The sequence below is a fragment of the Aricia agestis genome, chromosome 22 (assembly GCF_905147365.1).
Source record: "Aricia agestis chromosome 22, ilAriAges1.1, whole genome shotgun sequence".
In the NCBI taxonomy this organism is placed as follows: Eukaryota; Metazoa; Arthropoda; class Insecta; order Lepidoptera; family Lycaenidae; genus Aricia; species Aricia agestis.
Genome location: NC_056427.1, coordinates 5,133,327 through 5,154,430, shown reverse-complemented (window position 1 = coordinate 5,154,430; position 21,104 = coordinate 5,133,327). Strand labels below are relative to the sequence as shown.

Here is a 21,104-nt window from a genome sequence, read left to right as displayed (position 1 = left end):
AGTGATAATACTTTAAGGTGTGTACGTGTTCCCTGTAGAGATTTCACTGTGAAAGTAGCAGCGCTGAAAGTCCAAAATATTTTTTTACTTTTGTATGGGCAAGGGCCCGAGCGTCACGAGTTTCCCCATACAAAAGTGAAAAAAATTTTTGGTCTTTCAGCGCTGCTACTTTCACAGTGAACTCTCTACAGGGAACACGTACACACCCTAAATTATTATCACTTGTTTTTGTTACACCCTGTATAGAAATCGCCTCAATTTTGACCTAAATGAAATATAAAACGAAATCAAATGCACTGAAATGTCATAACTGTTAGAAATTTGAAATAATAGTACATAAATTTAAATGGATTAAGCTTATATAGGCAACAAAATTATTTATTTTAAAACGTTTTTTATTTTAATCACCTCCAACATCATAATAATAAAAAAGTGAGGTCAATGACTATTTGTGTCTCATTTCTCCATTTTGACTATATTTTTTGCGCTCCCGGCTGTCCAAATTCCGAACTACATAGTCAGACACATGGAATTTCTATTTCATTTCGTTTTTCCAGATTATTTGAGGGTACAGTTTTTGTACAACGTTTACCGTGAAAATTGAATTTTCCGCTAAAGGCACATTACGTTTTTCGTAAATTTTCCAAGAAAATGCCGAATTCGTTCAGGAAAAACTCGGAAAATTATTTGATTTTTTTTAATTTCCATCTTTTTAGTAAAAGATGGCCCCGTGCGAGTTTCTTACGCCGGTTCTTCTCGCCGGGGTAGTTCCCGAACCGGTGGTAGGCACCTTAGTAACGACGTTCGGAAATTTTTGGTAAAAAAATTACCCTGAATATAAACTATTTTGATTTGATTCGATTTGAAACTTATAACCTTTTTTTTCGTCGCGGGCTTAGAGTGTATAATCGGATACAAAAAATTCTATCGAACTTTACTTAAAAGTACGGACGAGTAAAAAATTATATCGACCTTTAAGGATATACTTATTAAAAGTTCCAATTAATGTAATGAGCATATATCACAATCAGAGCGGACAGTCGCGTGTAAATTCATTAAAAAATAAAATGTCTGAGTGAGATCTATGCATTTCATATTAGTCTCGCTGTGTAGAGACTTTATAATTAGTATTTTCATCATCATCATCTTCATTCTACTTTATAATAAAGAGGCAGGCTCCTACTGTGATGATATAATAATATTATCTTATATATAAAATTCTCGTGTCACAATGTTAGTCACCGCACTCCTCCGAAACGGCTTTACTGATTTTTATCAAATTTTATATGCATATTCAGTGGGTCTGAGAATCGGCTACTGGGTACTTTTTATATTGATAAGTGCATTTGTTGAATAAATAATAGTAAATTATTACAACTCGAGACTGACGGCGACCATTGTTTGTGCGACGGGATAGCGATGGACGTTGCCATGGTGACATACTTATTTAGTCACTCCAATAAAATAATAAAGAAATACATTACAACTACAAATTATTAATATGGCAAAACAACATTTGCCGGGTCAGCTAGTAATCATAATATATCACAAGATGACGAACGCAACTCCGTTGTGCAGGTTTTTCGTGTGAGAACCGTACATTTTTCAGGGATAAAAAGTGTTTGTCTTTTCCCGGGACTCAATGTATCTCCAGAACAAATTTCAGCAAAATCGATGCAGCGGTTTGAGCGTAAATAGTAGACAGACAGACACACTTTCGTATTTATATTATTAGTATGGATTTCGTATTTTGTAGCCACCGGTAACTCACTAATTAAGTAGTAATGTGATTTGTAGTACTTATATTATGTATTTTTGTAAGGTACTTAACTATGTTTTGTAAATAAAATTCATTGATTTTTTTTTTTTATGAAAAAAGGGGGCAAACGAGCAAACGGGTCACCTGATGGAAAGCAACATCCGTCGCCCATGGACACTCGCAGCATCAGCTGCAGGTGCGTTGCCGGCCTTTTAAGAGGGAATAGGGTAATAGGGGAGGTTAGGGAAGGGAATAGGGGAGGGTAGGGAAGGGAATAGGGTAGGGGATTGGGCCTCCGGTAAACTCACTCACTCGGCGAAACACAGCGCAAGCGCTGTTTCAGGCCGATTTTTTATTATTATATTTTTTTTTATTATGTATTTCTCCGGTCGAGCCGGCCCATTCGTGCCGAAGCATGGCTCTCCCACGTATAAACGTATATTAAATAGATTTTTTCTTGTGACTGTACCCATTATCAGCGTTTTAAGTGTTATCAGGTAGAGATAAAATTTCGCTCCTGTTTAATTAATTATTGATAAATTCTGACGAAAAATCAATGGTTTGGTATCAATAGCACAGTCTTTATTGAAATAAAATGAAAATATTTATCCATACTAATATTATAAAGCGGAAGATTTCGTTAGATTGTTTGAACACGCTTATCTCAGGAACTACTGCTCTAATTTGAAAAATTCTTTCAGTGTTAGATAGCCCATTTATTGAGGAAGGCTATAGGCTATATTTTATCACGCTAAAGCTAATAGGGGCGAAGAAATAGAGGAAAATGTGAAAAAAACGGAGGAAATCATTTAAAATTACTTATTATCTAAAGAAACTACTAAAGCAGTTTTATGTTATTGCACACATGAAGAATAGACGTCTACATGAGGCCTACCACCGGTTCGAGAACTAACCCGGCGAGAAGAACCGACGTAACAAACTCGCACGGGGCCACCTTTTACTTTGAATGCCGAGAAAAGACATAGAATATTTCTTATCCCTGAAAATTTTTGGGGAAACTTGTGACGCTGGGGCACTTGTCCATACAAATCACAAAAAACAATTTGGTCTTTCAGCGCTGCTACTTTCACAGTGAACTTTCTACAAGGAACACATACACACCCTAAAGTATTATCATTTAATTTTGTTACACCCTGTAAACTACTGTGGCGGTACCCACAATTCGCCTAACATTCCTGCATCGCGCTATCGAAGTTTCGTAGAACGGCAAGATATATACAACGTCTGAAATGACGTCAGTGACCGAGCATGCTATCTCGCTCGGTCGGAAGATCTTCCTTTTCGGCCGCCAAGAACAACGTTAAACTACTATAGTTGATGCCCGCAAAAAGTATCATAGTATGTCCTTTCCCGGGACTCAAAGTATCTCCATACCAAATTTCATTAAAATCGGTTCAGCGGTTTTAGCTTGAAGAGGTCACAAACAGACACACTTTCGCATTTATAATATTAGTATGGACATATCACCTCACTCACCTCTATTTTACAGGACATTGACATGACATGAGTGATGACTCAAAAGATTATCTTATCTTTAAACCACACGGTTAAACAGAACTCCGGAGAGTTAAAACATAACCCATGGAAAAAACATGATTCACTTTGCCGGCACGAGTGAGAACTAAATAGTAGACGCAGATTTAGGAAAGTTTTTGTTACTAATCTATATACTTATATTATAGCTGAAGAGTTTGTTTGTTTGAAAGCGCTGATCTCAGGAACTTTCAAAATTGAAAAAATATTTTGATGTTGGATAGTCCATTTATCGACGAAGGTTTTAGGCTATATAACATCACAGAACGACCAATAGTAACGAAGAATCATAGCAAAATGTGAAAAGAACGGCAAAAAATATTATTTGAACGCGCTTATTTCATGAACTATCGAACCGATTTTTATGTTATTTGGCACAGATATAGAGTGGAATACAAGGAAGGACATAGGCTCCTTTTTTGCGGGAAAATGTACGGTTCCCGAAAGTACCTACCTTATTAACGTTTGCGGATCCGCACGAAACATATTCTAGTACCAAATAAATTTGCAAAACGACATACGCTAAGTAAACTTTTGTTACTTGAGCGCAGTATGATGATCACTAATTGTGGTAGAAGCTACTTTCGAATCATCAGAATTAGGCCCTATTTATGTGGATTAAATCAAATTACAGAGACCAATAAAATCCTTCCTTTTATTGCTGGCAACATGATTAAAAAGCTAAAGAAAGATTATCTATTTTCAAATATCGACAGCCCTAGCTCGATGCAAATTAAACCGTAATTCCACGGAACAGAGTTGTTATTTCAGTAACGATGGAGCGATAAACTCGAAATGAAATCTGATAAACGAAATTGGATCCTAATCAAACGGCATAAAGTCGTAATCGCTTTACATAGTAACTTAATATATACGCAAATAGTAAAAGATCACGTAGAAAAGTTTATGGCCGCAAACGATACGTATTGGCAATATGGCGGACGTTCTAAATTTAAATTCTGTGATCTCTAACGGACGTTCTAAATTTAAATCCTTTGATTTTTTAACGGTTTTTTTATTGGAATCACTTTTAAAAGCGTTAAATGTTTGTTAATCGTTTGAACCGCAAATTTTGGGGCTGGCAAGTTCAAAAGAACATACATATTGCCAAAGAAATTATTATTGAACACTTATTTGTATCTAGCGGTCACGACTCACGACGGACCATAGCAGACAAGTACTTTTAAATGTAATAATTTAATAAAAAAATCCATAATTACTAATATTAAGTTTAATATTTTCATGCCCAAACCGCCAATTGCGTTGATATTTGGTGTTGAGATACTTTGACATAGAGCATTAAACCAGCTGGTTTAATGCTCTATGTACTTTAATTCCCGGGAGAGGACTTAAGATCTAAATACATCTCGAAAAAAGGTACGGTTACCGAGCGAATATATTGACCGAGCTTCACTCAGTATTCGATAAAACACGAATAAAATGACATTTTCTAAAAATGATTCCTAGCTAGATCGATTTATCGCCCCCAAAACCCCCTATATACTAATTTTCATGAAAATCGTTGGAGCCGATTCAAACAAGAATTGCTCGTTTAAAGATATAAGATAATAATCATAAATAATGTATTTTAAAAAGATAAACCCGACTTCAAAATTGTACGTAATTGAGAATCAAAATTGCCTTATCTCAAAAACTGCAGAACCGATTTTCATGAAACTTGTAGTGCTCCCTAAGTTGAACAATACCAAGTACAACAAAAAAGAATTACTTAAATCGGACTTGTAGTTCCGCAAATATGAGAACACAAACATAAAAACCTACATACATACACACATATATACACACATTTGACGACCTCTGTGGCTCAGTGGTGAGCGCGTTGGTAACTCAAGCCGGGGGTCGCGGGTTCGAATCCCGCCGACGGAACAAAAAGTTTTCAAAGTTCGTGGGTCATGGATGATTATTAAATATGTGTATCATATAATAAAAATCTTAAATATATGTCTAGTATAAAAAGTATTAAATATATTTCCGTTGTCTGGTACCTGTAACACAAGTCCTTCAGGTACTTACCACAGGGCCAGACTGACGTGGTGTGAAGCGTCCATAGATATTATTATATTATTATTATTATACATGATACATACATACACATATACTTTTGAAATTTGGCACACTTGTTCAGACACTGAAATAGACTAACATATTATGCAAAAACTGGGCAGTTCTGGAAACATTACATACATACGCATCGAATTGATGACCACCTTTTTTTGAAGTCGGTTAATAAATGTCTGTCTGTTGCCTCTTTACACCTAAACCGCTAATTCGATTTTGCTGAATTTATAGGGAGCTGCTTCGAGTCCCAGAAAAGGACATCAACGAGTACTTTTTATCCCGGAAAATGTACGGTTCCCGCGCGATAAACGGATTTTCCGTTGCGTGAAAATTTCCGCCAACCTGGATAGTGGATTCCGCGCGATCTAAATCCAAAATGTAACACTATGGAGTGTAGATGGAGGAGAACAATCTCTGTATGTAAAAAGTGGCGCTGAAATGCATTAAATTAGGGTGGCGCTACAGTAGCAACAGGGTAAATTTTAAATCATTTAGCAGCTTTTATTTCAGCGATTTTAGGTTATATTTTAATATACTTCAATTCATATTTTGTCACCAAAGGCTACATTCATTCCATACCCTTTGCTGCAGCTAGCGCCACTCTTGGAGGATTTTTCAACTGTTATTTACTGCGTACAGCTGGACACTTTTTTAAATATCCCCCATATAAGATAGTTCTTCTCCATCTACTCGCCATATGTAACACATAACAAAGGCGGCCATTTTGTTTCTTCTGTCACATGACCACTCTATCCCTTGAGGCTGTGATCGATGGGGCACCGGGAATAGGAAGTGTTGGCGTAAACTTTTAATTAATTTGAGCTGTTTATTACGTTGAATTAGATGTAACAATTTTACAGTAAACAAGATAACTATAATAATAACTCCCACATCGGTTTCGGTGACGGTGGCCGGTTTCATTGAAACTAGCCCAGTCACGCTGGAGTAATTTTTATAGTGCCCAAGTGTGTGCGCAGTACACAAGAACACTCTCTGTTCCTATACTCTTGTAACCCAGTGGGACGGTCGACCGACACGACCGGCGAGAGATCAGGCGCAGGACGCACTTGGACACATGGATCATCTTACTTGTCTGAAAATCAGGTGATCAGCCTGAACTGTCCTAACCAAACTTGGAAATAACATGTTTCCAACGCGGGAATCGGACCCACGAATCCCGAGTCAAGAACCACGCTCTAAACCACGAAGTCTTCAAGCCTAAACCGCTGAACTGATTTAGCTAAAATTTGGTAAGTATGTAGATACATTAGAGTCCCGGAAAAGGACATAGGATACTTTTTATCCCCGAAAAGGGTAGGTAACTTATTTTAGCTAAACGGAGTTGCGGGCATCGACTAGTCAGAGAATATTATTAAAACTTTATACTGTTACACAACATAAGTAAAGGACAAAGTGAAGATTTTTTTCTTTTATTTACTGTAAATACTTCAATATAAGTTTTAACGATGTCGTGTCACGTGTGTAACTAGGGTTGCCACCCGTATTTTATTATATAAAGTACTATAGTCCATGCAATCCACGAAGACGCGCTCCACTACTCCTCCTAATCGTTTATAGTATATGTGTGCAAGCTTTCGCCAATGTTTGAGTGTTATCGGTACACACTAATTACCTATGAGTGCACGCGCACACTACAATAAATAGACCAAATAGGAAAAAGCGTCACGGTCAAAGGGAAACATGCTCACCCAAAAAGTGGTGGGGCGCGTCTTCGTGGATTGCACGGTCTATAGCTGTCCCGGTGAACTTCGTGCCACTTTAAAACCTTCCCTGGACTTAAGCGAATATTTTATTTTATTTTAAGACTAAAATTAGCCCAATCTGTTCAGCCGTTTCCAAGTTCTAGCGTTACTAGCACAATTGAAAATCCATTTTTATATGTATAGATTGTACGTTATTTCAGGCAATTGTACTTTGTACTTTGCGAAAATAATAAAGTACGCAAAAATACTTTATTTCAAACTAGATGACCCGATGAACCTCGTATCACCTATCTCTCGAGTTTTAAAGAAACTAACAAAGTACAGAATTCATTTTTATTACAGATAATTTTATAAATTGTACTTTATTTTTATACTGTGTACTGTTTTTTCTCACCTAAAGTTTATTTGCAAAAAATAAAGGTGGCAACCCTATGTATAACGTATATGAATACGAAGAAAATTCTTGTTAGTTTACATGCTGCTCGTTTTGTTGAGAAAATATGACGACAATTTTCTTGGCTTAGGAAAATTTTAATTGGCGGAAAAGTCTGAGAAATGTCTTCTTATGCCAATCCCTACTAATATTGTACATGTGACAGTGTCTGTCTGTCACATCTTCGCGTACAAACCGCTGAACCGATTTTGCTGTAGTATGGAGATACTTTTTTTTTTAATTTTTCAAATACTTTATTCATTTTATTACAATTGTTTTACAGTATACATTAATACGCTAAACTGACTCGAGTCCCTGGAAAGGCGATTCTAATAAAATTTGGTACGGAGCTAGATGATACCCTGGATTAACACTTTTTTTTTTATGAAATAAGGGGGCAAACGAGCAAACGGGTCACCTGATGGAAAGCAACTTCCGTCGCCCATGGACACTCGCAGCATCAGAAGAGCTGCATGTGCGTTGCCGGCCTTTTAAGAGGGAATAGGGTAGGGTAGGGGAGGGTAGGGAAGGGAAGGGAATAGGGGAGGGTAGGCAAGGGAATAGCGTAGGGGATTGGGCCTCCGGTAAACTCACTCACTCGGCGAAACACAACGCAAGCGCTGTTTCACGCTGGTTTTCTGTGAGAGCGTGGTATTTATCCGGTCGAGCCGGCCCATTCGTGCCGAAGCATGGCTCTCCCACGTATAAAACATAGGCACACATAGGTCATAGGATAATGTTTTTTAATGTGAGCGTCCGTGACCTAATGGGTAGACCTTTGGTTCGCACTCTTAGAGGGTGCAGGTTCGAACCCGGGTGGAGGCGTGTACCTATGAAACATTTTTGGATCCCAAGTACATAATACGGACGCTCGTACCACTCGTACGGTGAAGGAAAACATCGTGAGGAAACCCGCACATAGTTGGTCCCAGACGTATTGACTTGTTCTTTCCTCTGGACTAGGCCGACTATGATGCGAGAATGCCGTTGGGCAACCATACGGACATTTAAAAATCTTGTCCCAGGGACTACAGTATATTTTCAAGAGTGGTTACTTCGCTATGAAAAATACTGTATAAATCATCCATTACGGATGTAAAGGCCTAGTTTTTAATGTTTACTGCGGAAAAATATCACAATTTATTTTTCTTATAAACCGCGGGTAACACCGCGGGGCACAGCTAGTATTATTATAAATACGACATGTCTGTCTGTTCGTTACCTCTTCACGCCCAAACCGCTCTGCCAATTTTGTTGGGTATGGAGATGTTTTGAGTCACGGGAAAGACCATAGGATAATGTTCATCCCTGAAAAATGTACGGTTCCTAGTACGGTTATCTAGTCTATTACAATCGGACCAGTAGTTTAGACTCTACGAAGGTACAAAGTTACACACATACTGCTAAAACCGTTACCCTATTTTACTTTGCGAATTCGGGTAAAAAAATCAAGTCTTTTGGAGTTTAATTGCAAAGAGCTAAAAGTTCTTAATGCAGTAACAGCTGAATATTATCTGGCGAGTGCCAAGTGGCAGGGCCTGGTTCATTTGGCATTTTGCCAGCTCAAGTAGGCTTTATCTTCTGGACAGATTTAGGCTTTTAGGGCAAACAGTCGCTGAATCCTAAATTAAGTCTAGAAAAACAAATTAGTTACACACTTTTGCCAACACGTGGGAGAGCCATGCTTCGGCTCGAATGGGCCGGCTCGACCGGAGAAATACCACGTTCTCACAGAAAACCGGCGTGAAACAGCGCTTGCTGTGTGCACCAAGTGAGTGAGCTTACCGGAGGCCCAATCCCCTACCCTATTCCCTTCCCTACCCTCCCCTATTACCCTATTCCCTCTTAAAAGGCCGGCAACGCACCTGCAGCTCTTCTGATGCTGCGAGTGTCCATGGGCGACGGAAGTTGCTTTCCATCAGGTGACCTGCTTGCTCGTTTGCCCCCTTAATTCATAAAAAAAAAATACAACTCCAACACCGGTTTCGGTGACGGTGGCCGGTTTCATTAAAACCTGGCAAGTAAAGAAAGTGCCATGAGACTGGTACGCAGCCTATAAGAACAATTGTTTCCTTTGTTTGCTTTTATAATCCAGGAGGAATGACACGACTGGCGAGAGATCAGGCGCAGGACCGACTTTTTACATGCCCATCCGACGCATGGATCATCTTACTTGTCAGACAATCAGGTGATCAGCCTGCATTGTCCTATGGTCGGACAAGGCTTTAAATGAACGTGGGCGGGGGCGCTGCTGGTAAAGGAGAACTGTCAAAATTGGCGTTTTTGTATGATGACAGCGTTAGTTCCTTTTTTCGCCACGTTCATTTAAAGCCTTATCGAGATTTGCAATGGAATCATCAAACTTGGAAACAGCGTTTTATTTCTATGGAATTGAACCCACTATAATAGTACTGCCACACCGGTTTCGGTGACGGTGGCCGGCTTCATTGAAACCAGGCCAGTTACGCAGGAGTAATTTTATAGTGCCCAAGTGTGTGCGCAGTACACAGAAGCATTCTCTATTCCCTTTTCTCTCGTAACCCAGTGGACGACCTACACGATTGGCGAGAGATCAGTCGCAGGACTTTTAACATGGTTTAACGCATGGATCTTTTTGTCAGAGCAATCAGGTGATCAGCAGGCATTGTCCTTAGCAAACTTGGAAACTTTCCAACTTGGAATTGAACCCACAACCGACTAAAGAGCCACACTCCAAACCAGTGGGCCACGGAAGCACAATTTACCTGTTTTTAAGATGCGTGCTTAAAAATACTCGCTAAAAATATCTAAAGCTAACAAAGTTTACTTTGCTGACCGTGTATCACCTAGTTACGCGTATATTTAATTTCTTGGCTGTTTACAGCGCCGTATGATGCATGGCATTTTTAAACAAACAAGTACAGACAGCAAAGAAATTACTAAGAAATTATTTTCTTTATTTACAAAAGCAAATTGTATCTATCGCATATACTTATTGTATACGCGCAAAAGAGCATATTTTGAGCCGCTACACCGCGATGTCACAAGCAATTGTATGCAACGATTTATTTAAATAGTGCACGCCATTCAGGCGCTGTGCAGACGACGGGGCGGGGCGGGCCGGTCAACTTCGCCGCGTACGCCCGTCGATGTCCGCGGCTGCCCGCGCCGCGTACACAAAGCACACGCCGTCTGCGTTACTGCATGTAAACTGGTTTGTGTGATCCACGGCGGGCAGCCGCGGACATGCGCTGCCAGTGCCCGCCGAGCACCAGCGGCGCGGTCTTTTTGCCCACCGTGTGCGTTGGTAATATAGGATTCCCTTTGTGCTATCGTTCGCGGCGAAACTGACCGGCCCGCCCTGCCCCATCGTCTGCAAACCGCCTACTTGCTTGTAGTGTAGCGGCCAAACCGCTCAATAATACGATATATACCTAACCGCTCAATAATAAGACGCATAATATTTTAAATCGAGCTTCAAATAATTACAACATCTAGTTTAAACCTATTCTACAATATTATAAAGCCGAAAAATTTGTTTGTGTAAGCGCTTATCTCGGAAACTACTAGTTAATGGAATCAGGCGTTACTTTGCGGAAATCCATAGTTTAAATTTAGTTTGTTATTATTTTTAGCAATATTCCGCGAAAACAAATTTTATTCCGCGAAAATGTTTTCGCGGAATATTGCTAAAAATAATAACAAACTAAAATATATTTTTTTCGGCAACTACTGTTCGAATTGAAATGCTCTTTTCGACTTTGAAAATCATGAAATTTGTGTGAAGTAGGTACTTTAGGGATCCCCCCGATGGTTGCACGCCTTGTCGTGGCGGTGGGGCTCTAGTAACCGCGGCTTGGACAACCGCGGTAAAGCAAAGAGGCAACCAGGGCCGGCCGGTGTCGCCGCCTGGCCCGAGGAGGGCGCTCCCAGCGGACTGGAGGAGTCCGCTGCGGATGCGCACCGAGGTGGGGCCGCAGAGGAAGAGGCAAGTAGGTATTACGGTGCGCCGCTTGCCCTATCCTCTGCGGCCGAGGACGGATCGCGGGGGGGGGGGCATTGTGGTGGGTTGCCGCTTTCCCTACCCCCCCCTGCGAGCTGGCGGGGCCGTTCCGCTTGAACGGCATTGGTGGGGCCGCAGAGGAAGAGGCAAGTAGGTATTACGGTGCGCCGCTTGCCCTATCCTCTGCGGCCGAGGTGTGGTCGGTGGCAGAGCCACAGACTTGATCTGCCACATGGCCTCCAAGTAGCAGACTCGGGGGGCGTCTGCTACAGCCTTGGTGGGGGCCGAGGAGGAGGGCGCATGTGTTGTGCGCCCATCGTGGAGTCTTCGGGCCGCTGGCGGGGTCGCAGATGTGTGTATCGTTCCTGTGGCCCCGTCAATATGCGGCGTGGCGGAAGATGGGGGGGGGGTTTTAGTGGGTATACCGTGGTCTCATTAGCTACGGGAGTCCCACATAACCGCTCGGGTCGCCCCCTGCGCCTGGGTGGTATGCGTAATGCATTTCCCCCTCCGGAAAAAAAAAAAAAAATAAGGTACTTTAGGGATGATCCCTAATACGCGTCGCGTTGCGGTCTGAATAGACCCTAAGATGTCTTTGGATACCAATCATATAAGCAACAAGACTTATTGGTGTTTAAACCCCCGTGTCCCTTAGTAAGCGTCTATAAAGGCAAGGGTAGACCCTTGTGACCCTATAGCCAAGTAATGCGACAAATATGCGAAGGGTTTGAGTTATTCGTAAGCCCTTTTCGAATTAGTTTATGTGGTAGTTTATTTTATTGGTAACTAGATATCCCGATGAACTTCGTTTTTTTTAAATGAAATAAGGGGGCAAACGAGCAAACGGGTCACCTGATGGAAAGCAACTTCCGTCGCCCATGGACACTCGCAGCATCAGAAGAGGTGCAGGTGCGTTGCCGGCCTTTTAAGAGGGAATAGGGTAATAGGGGAGGGTAGGGATGGGAAGGGAAGGGAATAGGGGACGGTAGGGAGGGGAATAGGGTAGGGGATTGGGCCTCCGGTAAGCTCACTCACTCGGCGAAACACAGCGCAAGCGCTGCTTCACGCCGATATTTTGTGAGAACGTGGTATTTCTCCGGTCGAGCATGGCTCTCCCACTTTAAATATTTGTATGGATATAATTCAAGTGATACTTTTACACCGTTTTGTTTCTAAAGTTGAGGTACAAAATTACTTTGTTTTCAACTGTCAAGAATCTTATTCAGTTAAAAACGTTGTTCAACTGTTTTGTATTGCGCTGTTTTTGGCAAACAATTACTCACCAAAATGGTGAAAGGAAGCGACAACAATTATTATTTATTCCTATCTTCTATTGCTATGTTTTGTGTTTTCTTTAAAATATATTATGAGTTTTAAGAGATTTATTGATTATAATTCATCTTTAATTTGATAAAAATGAAACAGAAAATATAATAGGAAGTTTATGTCGCTTTCATAAATTATTGTTGAGTAACCATTAAACATATGCGGCAGTTACAACTTACATACATAAAAAACTTAAGAGGTGTCAAGGGACACCCGAATGGAACAAAGTTATTTGTTATGTTCAAAAAACCTGTAATACATATACACTCAAAAAAATATTAAAAAACGCCATCTACTGACTGCCAGGACACAACGCGTCGCTGAAATTTATTCTCAAAAACGTTGACGCACAGGATTACTATCAACGCCCTCTGCCCCTACCATGCAGGTGCTAATAAAAAAGTGTCGTTACAACTTTTTCAGGCTAGCACAAGGCGCAACGCGCGATAAGCAACTACGTTCCAATACTAATAGATCACTAATATTATGATAAAAGTGAAAGTGTGTCTGTTCATGCCAATATTATCAATGTTTGTGTCAATATAATTATGTCAATCCTTTACATTATTATTTGTAACTAGAAGACGCACGCACAACTCTGTTGCGCCAAAATCGCGCGGAAAACGTAAATTATTCCGGGATAAAAAGTATCCTATGTCCTTTCCAGGGACTCAAAGTATCTCTATTCCAAATTTCAGTTAAATCGGTTCAGCGGTTTGGGCGTAAAGAGGTAACAAACAGACAGACACACTTTCGCATTTATTATAATGGATTCGCGAAGCCATCTTGGCTGAGGGCCCAGGATCGATATCCAGGTGTGTTTGCGTCCTTGTTATCAGGTGATAAATGTACCCGTTCTACTTACCTTCAGAATACTGGCCAGTCAGAGCGAATTACCTATTAATATTACTAGCTATTTGACCGAGCTTTGCTCGGTATTCGATAAAACACGAATAAAATGACATTTTCTAAAAATGATTCCTAGCTAGATCGATTTATCACCCCCGAAACCCCCTATATACTAAATTTCATGAAAATCGTTGGAGCCGATTCCGAGATTCTAATTATATACTTACATGTTATATATAAAATTTTAGTCACCGTACTCCTCCGAAACGGCTTTACTGATTTTAACCAAATTTTATATGCATATTCAGTGGGTCTGACAATCGGCTACTGGGTACTTTTTATATTGATAAGTGCATATTTTGTTGAATTAACAAAAATTATTACAACTCGAGACTGACGGCGACCATTGTTTGTGCGACGGGATAGCGATGGACGTTGCCATGGTGACATACTTATTTAGTCACTTCAATAAAATAATACGGGCGAAATACTTTATATGGCAAAGAAACGTTTGCCGGGACAGCTAGTATATATACTTATATACAAGAATTGCTCGTTTAAAGATATTATAAGATAGAGTTAAGAGAATTTCCGAGTTGTAAATATTATGTTGTTTAAAGATTGATAACTTCAATGCAAGCTGATGAGTGTTTAGCTTTTATCGCGGGCTTTGAGCGCGGCGACCAAATCAAGATATTTCGTAACGAAAAAACCTAACACTCGTCTAACGCTGTTTCAGTTCGGCAGACTTTGGCTCGGTGTTTGTGTGCGTGCAACTAGTTTTATAAAGTTGGGAGACAAATGAGCAAATAGAGCACGTGTTATAAAGTAAACTACTGTCGATACTCGCAACATCAGAAGAGTTGCAGGTGCGTTGCCGGCCTTTATTTTCATTTTCATTTATTCGGGTCTCCAAACAGTCTTACATTACAAGTCATTATATATGACGGCGGTGACCACAGATGAACAATTAGAGCAGAGAGCAGAGGGAATATTATGCTCTCTTGAAGGTTTGCAGCAGGGCTAGCATAACAACAGTAGACATGGGAAAGAGTCGACTTACTGACAGATTTTACGACAAAATGGCGGATTTCCATTGTCTAACTGTCACTTTGTCTTGTCTAACTGTCACCTTGTCTCTTCTTCTGTAGAAAGAAAGCGATTCTATGTTGACCATGCTACGCCTGCAGGTCGTATAGGTCCGGAAATACTGCTGGTGACAGTTCGTTCCAGAGTTTTACAGAGCGTGGCAGAAACTTACGCGAAAAATGCACTGTGTTTTCAACATGTTCCACTGATTCTTCGCTCCTATTGGTCGTAGCCTGAAATTATGCAACGTTTCATCGAAAAATGGGCTATCCAACACAAATTTTTTTTTTACTTTGAAGCAGAAGTGTCAGAATAGCGCGTTCAAACAAACTCTGCAGTTTTATAAATTATAATATTAGTATGGCAATACAACATCTGTTAGTTATTGTAGGTCTACCAGGATTTTATACATCGGAGAGCCATGCTTCGGCATGAATGGGCCGGCTCGACCGGATAAATACCACGTTCTCACAGAAAACCGGCGTGAAACAGCGCTTGCGCTGTGTTTCGCCGAGTGAGTGAGTTTACCGGAGGCCCAATCCTCTAACCCCTACCCTATTCCCTTCCCTACCCTCAACTATTCCCTTCCCTTCCCTACCCTCCCCTATTACGCTATTCCCTCTTAAAAGGCCGGCAACGCACTTGCAGCTCTTCTGATGCTGCGAGTGTCCATGGGCGACGGAAGTTGCTTTCCATCAGGTGACCCGTTTGCTCGTTTGCCCCCTTATTTCATTAAAAAAAAACTGATATGGCAAAAAGTGAGAAAATAAATTAACTCTAGCAATACCGGGGTAATTACGTGTGTCTTGTGTGAAACATGCAAATGTAAAAATTTATCCAATGATCATGGATATTTTTTAAAATCTGCCATCCGCCATTAGATCCTGGTAGACCTAGACAAGCTTACAGAGTTTACAACGACGTACCAACATAATAAAGTGGATAAAAAGGTAGATAAATATGTACCAACGTAATGGTATAAAACAGACTGTTATGGGCTCAAGGGCTATCCAAGTAATGACTCCTAAGATTGTTCCATTACCTTCGTTTATTATTTTGTTTCTGAGGAAAAAAAATACTAAAATATATTTTTTGGTAACCGTACTCGTGAGAATTAACTAAGTGTCTAAACACACCATGCCGAAGTTCCGCGGCGGAAATTCCGCATGATTAAGTCAGCAATGTCAAATGCATACAATACGCGACGGAATTTCTGCATGGCGTGTCATCGGTAATTTAAAATACATAGAAGGCGAAATCAAGCCGAACTTCTGCCGCGGTAATTCGGCATGGTGTGTTTAGACACGACATAATATTAAGACGACACCCGCCGACGACGATATTATACAATAATAATATGTCAAAGTGTGTCTGTCTGTCTGTTACCTCTTAACGCCCAAACCACTGAACCGATTTTGCTGAAATTAAGTATGGAGATAATTCGACTCCCGACAAAGGACATAGGATACTTATCACGGAAATGCGCCAATTACTCCTTTAATTAGTTTCACCGATCTTAGAATGGTGCGCGAACTATATCTTATATCTTTAAACGAGCAATTCTTGTATATAATATATAATATATTTATAATTGGAATCTCGGAATCGGCTCCAACGATTTTCATGAAATTTAGTATATATGGGGTTTTGGGGGCGATAAATCGATCTAGCTAGGAATCTATTTTAGAAAATGTCATTTTCATCGAATACCGAGCAAAGCTCAGTCAAATAGCTAGTTTTTGTATTAACAGCTGTTCTGCGAGTCATATATTTTAACTAAAGACTAAGATAAGAGCTATCAATCAGTATAATTGACATGTCGTTAGGCTATAGCACATAGGCTACCTTACATGGGCTAGTATTGGTTACTGATAAAATTAAACACCTGGTTATGTTAGGTCAAGAACAACAACCGTATTTAAAGTTTTAAGTCATAAGGCGAGTCACAAAATGTCATAGCCTCCGTAGTCCGGTTACCTACCACTCCGCCTCAACTCAGGAGTCGTCTGTTTGATTCCCGAGTAGAAAAAATGGTGTCTCCAAGTTTAAAGAATGCAGGCTGATCACCTGATTGTCTGATAAGATGATCCATGCGTTAAGGCATGTAAAAGTCCTGCGCCTCTCTCTTCTAATCTCTCGCTAATCGTGTCGGTCTTCCGTCCCACTGGGTTATGAGAGTAAAGGAAGATGATAATAATAACTAGCTGTCCCGGCAAACGTTGTTTTGCCAATGATTTTCACTGTTTTCCTGCTTTTCTCTTAAAGTTTTTTCTGATATTTTTTTTCTATAGACCTCACGGAGCCCGAGACCTTTCCAACGAATGCAAAACCGTGGAAATCGGTTCGTGCGTTATAGCGTCAGGAAGGAAAACCCGACTTATTTTTATATATTAGATATGTATACTGTACTCGGCGAAACATGGTGGTAGCGGTCATTGCCTCCTTGTCAAAAACTTCTTCTTCTTCTTTTAAAAATGGCCGCCTCGGTGAGTTGCCAATGTCAGAGTGGCTTAAAGGACTTTGCTCTATGTAGCGAAGGTCTGGTGAAGTAACAAGACGTGTACGGTTACAAAACAAAATTACATATTTACAGGAGTTGATTAACCTAAAACAAACACAAACACAAATGTTAGTGTCTTTTTCTATACAAAGCCGCGATTGACAACATCTGACACTTCATTGTCAATCGCGGTTTATATAGAAAATGACAAGTTTTTGACAGGGAGTCAATGGCCGCTACCGCCATGTTTCGCCGACGGCCGATTACAGTATAATAATAATAAATCCTTAGTAATCCATACTTTAATACTAATTAATGTTATTAATGCGAAAGTGTCCGTCTGTCTGAATCTCTTTACACCCAAACCACTTATGCGATTTTGCAAAAATTTTTACCGTGAAAAAAAATATGTACGGTTCCCGCGTACGAATTTTGGCGCAACGGACTGGAAACCGTCATCTAGTTTACTGTACAATCATAATTCGGAACGAAATCTACATAATTTTGATTGATTCACAGTTCACACTATGGCTGTCTTATCACATACACTCTGTTGACACATAATATTATATCCACTATGTTGACACATATTCCACTATGTTGACACAGATGATTCGGTATGTTTACACCATATGACATAATATGATAACACTTTCACAGATTAACAAGACTGGATTGAGGAAAGGAGAAAATAAACATAGACGTTTTGTCTGTGTTTTCTGATTTAAAGTATATGTCTACCAGAATCTGATGGCAAATTTTGACGGCATATTTTCAAAAAATATCCTTGATCATTTTTTATACAGTGTGTAACAAAAATAAGTGATAATACTTTAGGGTGTATACGTGTTCCTTATAGAGACTTCACTGTGAAAGTAGCAGCGCTGAAAGAAGAAAATTTTTTTTCACTTTTGTATGGGCAAGGGCCCGAGCGTCACGAGTTTCCCCATACAAAAGTGAAAAAAAATTTTGGTCTTTCAGCGCTGCTACTTTCACAGTGAGCTCTCTATAAGGAACACGTATGCACCCTAAAGTATTATCACTTATTTTTGTTACACCCTGTATATAATTATATATGCATATTTCAGACACAGAATAAGCCGCTATGAGGAAAAAAGGATCAAAATGTTATATTTCAATTACCCCGGTATTACTAGAGTCAATTTACTTTCTCACTTTTTGCCAGCAGATTCTGGTAGACCTATAGCTATTAATCCTATGTCTTTGAAGAGATAGGATGCTTTTAAAGCATACTTTTATTAGCTTGGGCTGTATGTATGTAACGGAATCTTTGAGCACGATATTTACCTATCTCCAGTAGTCTAATTAATTCGAAACTTTGAACGACAATGCAATAATTTGTAAAATAAAAAAAAAGATTTCGAATAATTCTAATAAAAGATGAAAATAAATAAAGCTTTTTTTTAGTTTTTTTTTAAACTATTATTATTATCCCGGATACTCTGAGTGCCGGGAAAGGTCCCAGAACTCAAAGTATAACCATATCAAACGCACAATCGGTTCAGCAGTTTGGGCGTTAAGAGGTAACAGACAGACACACTTTCGCATTAATAATCTTCTTATATATAAAATTCTCGTATCACAATGTTAGTTACCAATTACCATACTCCTCCGAAACGGCTTTACTGATTTTTACCAAATTTTATATGCATATTCAGTGGGTCTGAGAATCGGCTACTGGGTACTTTTTATATTGATAAGTGCATTTATTGAGTCAATAATAGTAAATTATTACAACTCGAGACTGACGGCGACCATTGTTTGTGCGACGGGATAGCGATGGACGTTGCCATGGTGACATACTTATTTACTCACTTCAATAAAATAATATGGGCGAAATACTTTATATGGCAAAACAACGTTTGCCGGGACAGCTAGTATTAGTATATATTTACATAATATCCTGATATATTCGCACTACTTATATATTCCCAATCCCTTAAACTAAACTCCGCAATTCCGTCTTTCATATCGAAGAGAATATTTTATATTCGCCATCTTCACAATTCACAATATGATTGAATATCTCAAGCATATTGATCAGTTATTCGCATTCTGTGCGAGTTTATTCCCAACTAGATAACCGTGCATTTTCCGGGATAAAAACTATCGTATGTCCTTTCCCGGGACTCAAAGTATCTTCATAACGAATTTCATCAAAATCGGTTCAGTGGTTTGGGCGTGAAGAGATAACAGACAGACAGACAGACAGACAGACTTTCGCATTTATAATATTAGTTTAGATTCCATCAAATACGGATATACCCCTCGAGCAGTTTGGGACTTTCTTGCGAATAGACCTTTTTGACGATGGGTCGATATAAACTTTTCTATAAGAAATCCATACTGATACTATGGATGGCAAAATTAATTTGTCTGTTACGTCTTCACGTCCAAACCACTGAACTGATATTGCTGAAATTTGGTGTGGAGATACTTTAAGTCCTGGGTAAGGACATAGGATACTTTTTATCCCGGAAAAATGTACGAATAATAAACAAATTTTGGCGCAACGGAGTTGCGGGCATCAGCTAGTCCTATACCTTTTTTTTATTATATAAGGGGGCAAACGAGCAAACGGGTCACCTGATGGAAAGCAACTTCCGTCGCCCATAGACACTCGCAGCATCAGAAGAGCTGCAGGTGCGTTGCCGGCCTTTTAATAGGGAATAGGGAAATATGAGAGGGTAGGGAAGGGAAGGGAAGGGAATAGGGGAGGGTATGGAAGGGAATAGGGTAGGGGATTGGGCCTCCGATAAACTCACTCACTCGGCGAAACACAGCGCAAGCGCTGTTTCACGCCGGTTTTCTGTGAGGACGTGGTATTTCTCCGGTCGAGCCGGCCCATTCGTGCCGAAGCATGGCTCTCCCACGTAAAATACCTGCCTATACTCTTAAAAGAAATTGTCAATATTATGTACTTATACCAAATGTATACGTTTGTCTTTCTGTCTGTATGTTACCCATTCATAGTAATATACGATAGACCAATTTAGTATTTGTATGGTGTTACTTTGGGTTCCAGACTGACGTAAGATTTTTGAGACCTCTCCCCATATGATGAGAATCGAGGAGATAAGAAATTAGTGTAAAGTCTTTAGGAGAGCGCCTCCTAAATACTTTTCATAAAATTAGGGGGCAAACGAGCAAACGAGACGCATAATGGAAAACAACTACCGTCGTCCATGGATACTCGCAACATTAAAAGAGCTGCAGGTGCGTTGAAGGCCTTTCGTCGGGTGTTTTCTTGAAGGTTTGCAGGTCGTATAGGTCCGGAAATACTGCTGGTGATTTCGTTCCAGAGTTTTACAGTGCGCGGCAGAAAGTTACGCGAAAAACGCACTGTGGAAGACTGCCACTCATCAAGGTGATGAGGATGGTATATATTTCGCGTACAACGATGGCGAAAAGTTGAAGGGGGTATGATTCCAGACAATTCCTGGTAATTTCTGGACGCTTCCTAAGCCAATTCGCTGGTCGACCGAACATTTCACTTGCTGTAGAACTTTCTATCGCTTCCCGAAAGTTTTTAACATAATGTAAAAGGAAAATGATTTCGACAGCTAATCGAAAAATGTTCGCTCCCTGAGTGGAGAGTTTGACACGGTGAAATTAATCATCGGGGTGGGGCCACGAATTGTCGCTGCGACTGCGGCTGCGACGGTGTAATTCGCTGCGGTTTCTCAAATCTCTTCTTGGGTTATGGTGATAGGCATAATTGCTGGTATGATTGAAAAATATATATATACTGCATATCAATGACATGTTACAAACCAACGGCATTCATT

The 21,104-nt window shown here is 40.0% G+C and overlaps 1 long non-coding RNA gene across 1 annotated transcript in view; it reads left to right on the top strand.

Moving 5' to 3' along the window:
• The window catches only part of LOC121737965, a 380,295-nt gene that overhangs the window by 6,472 nt on the left and 352,719 nt on the right, over positions 1 to 21,104 (top strand). Inside the window, exon 2 of the long non-coding RNA XR_006037207.1 lies at positions 10,023 to 10,051. This is a non-coding gene — a long non-coding RNA (uncharacterized LOC121737965). The remainder of the gene's footprint in view (positions 1 to 10,022; positions 10,052 to 21,104) is intronic.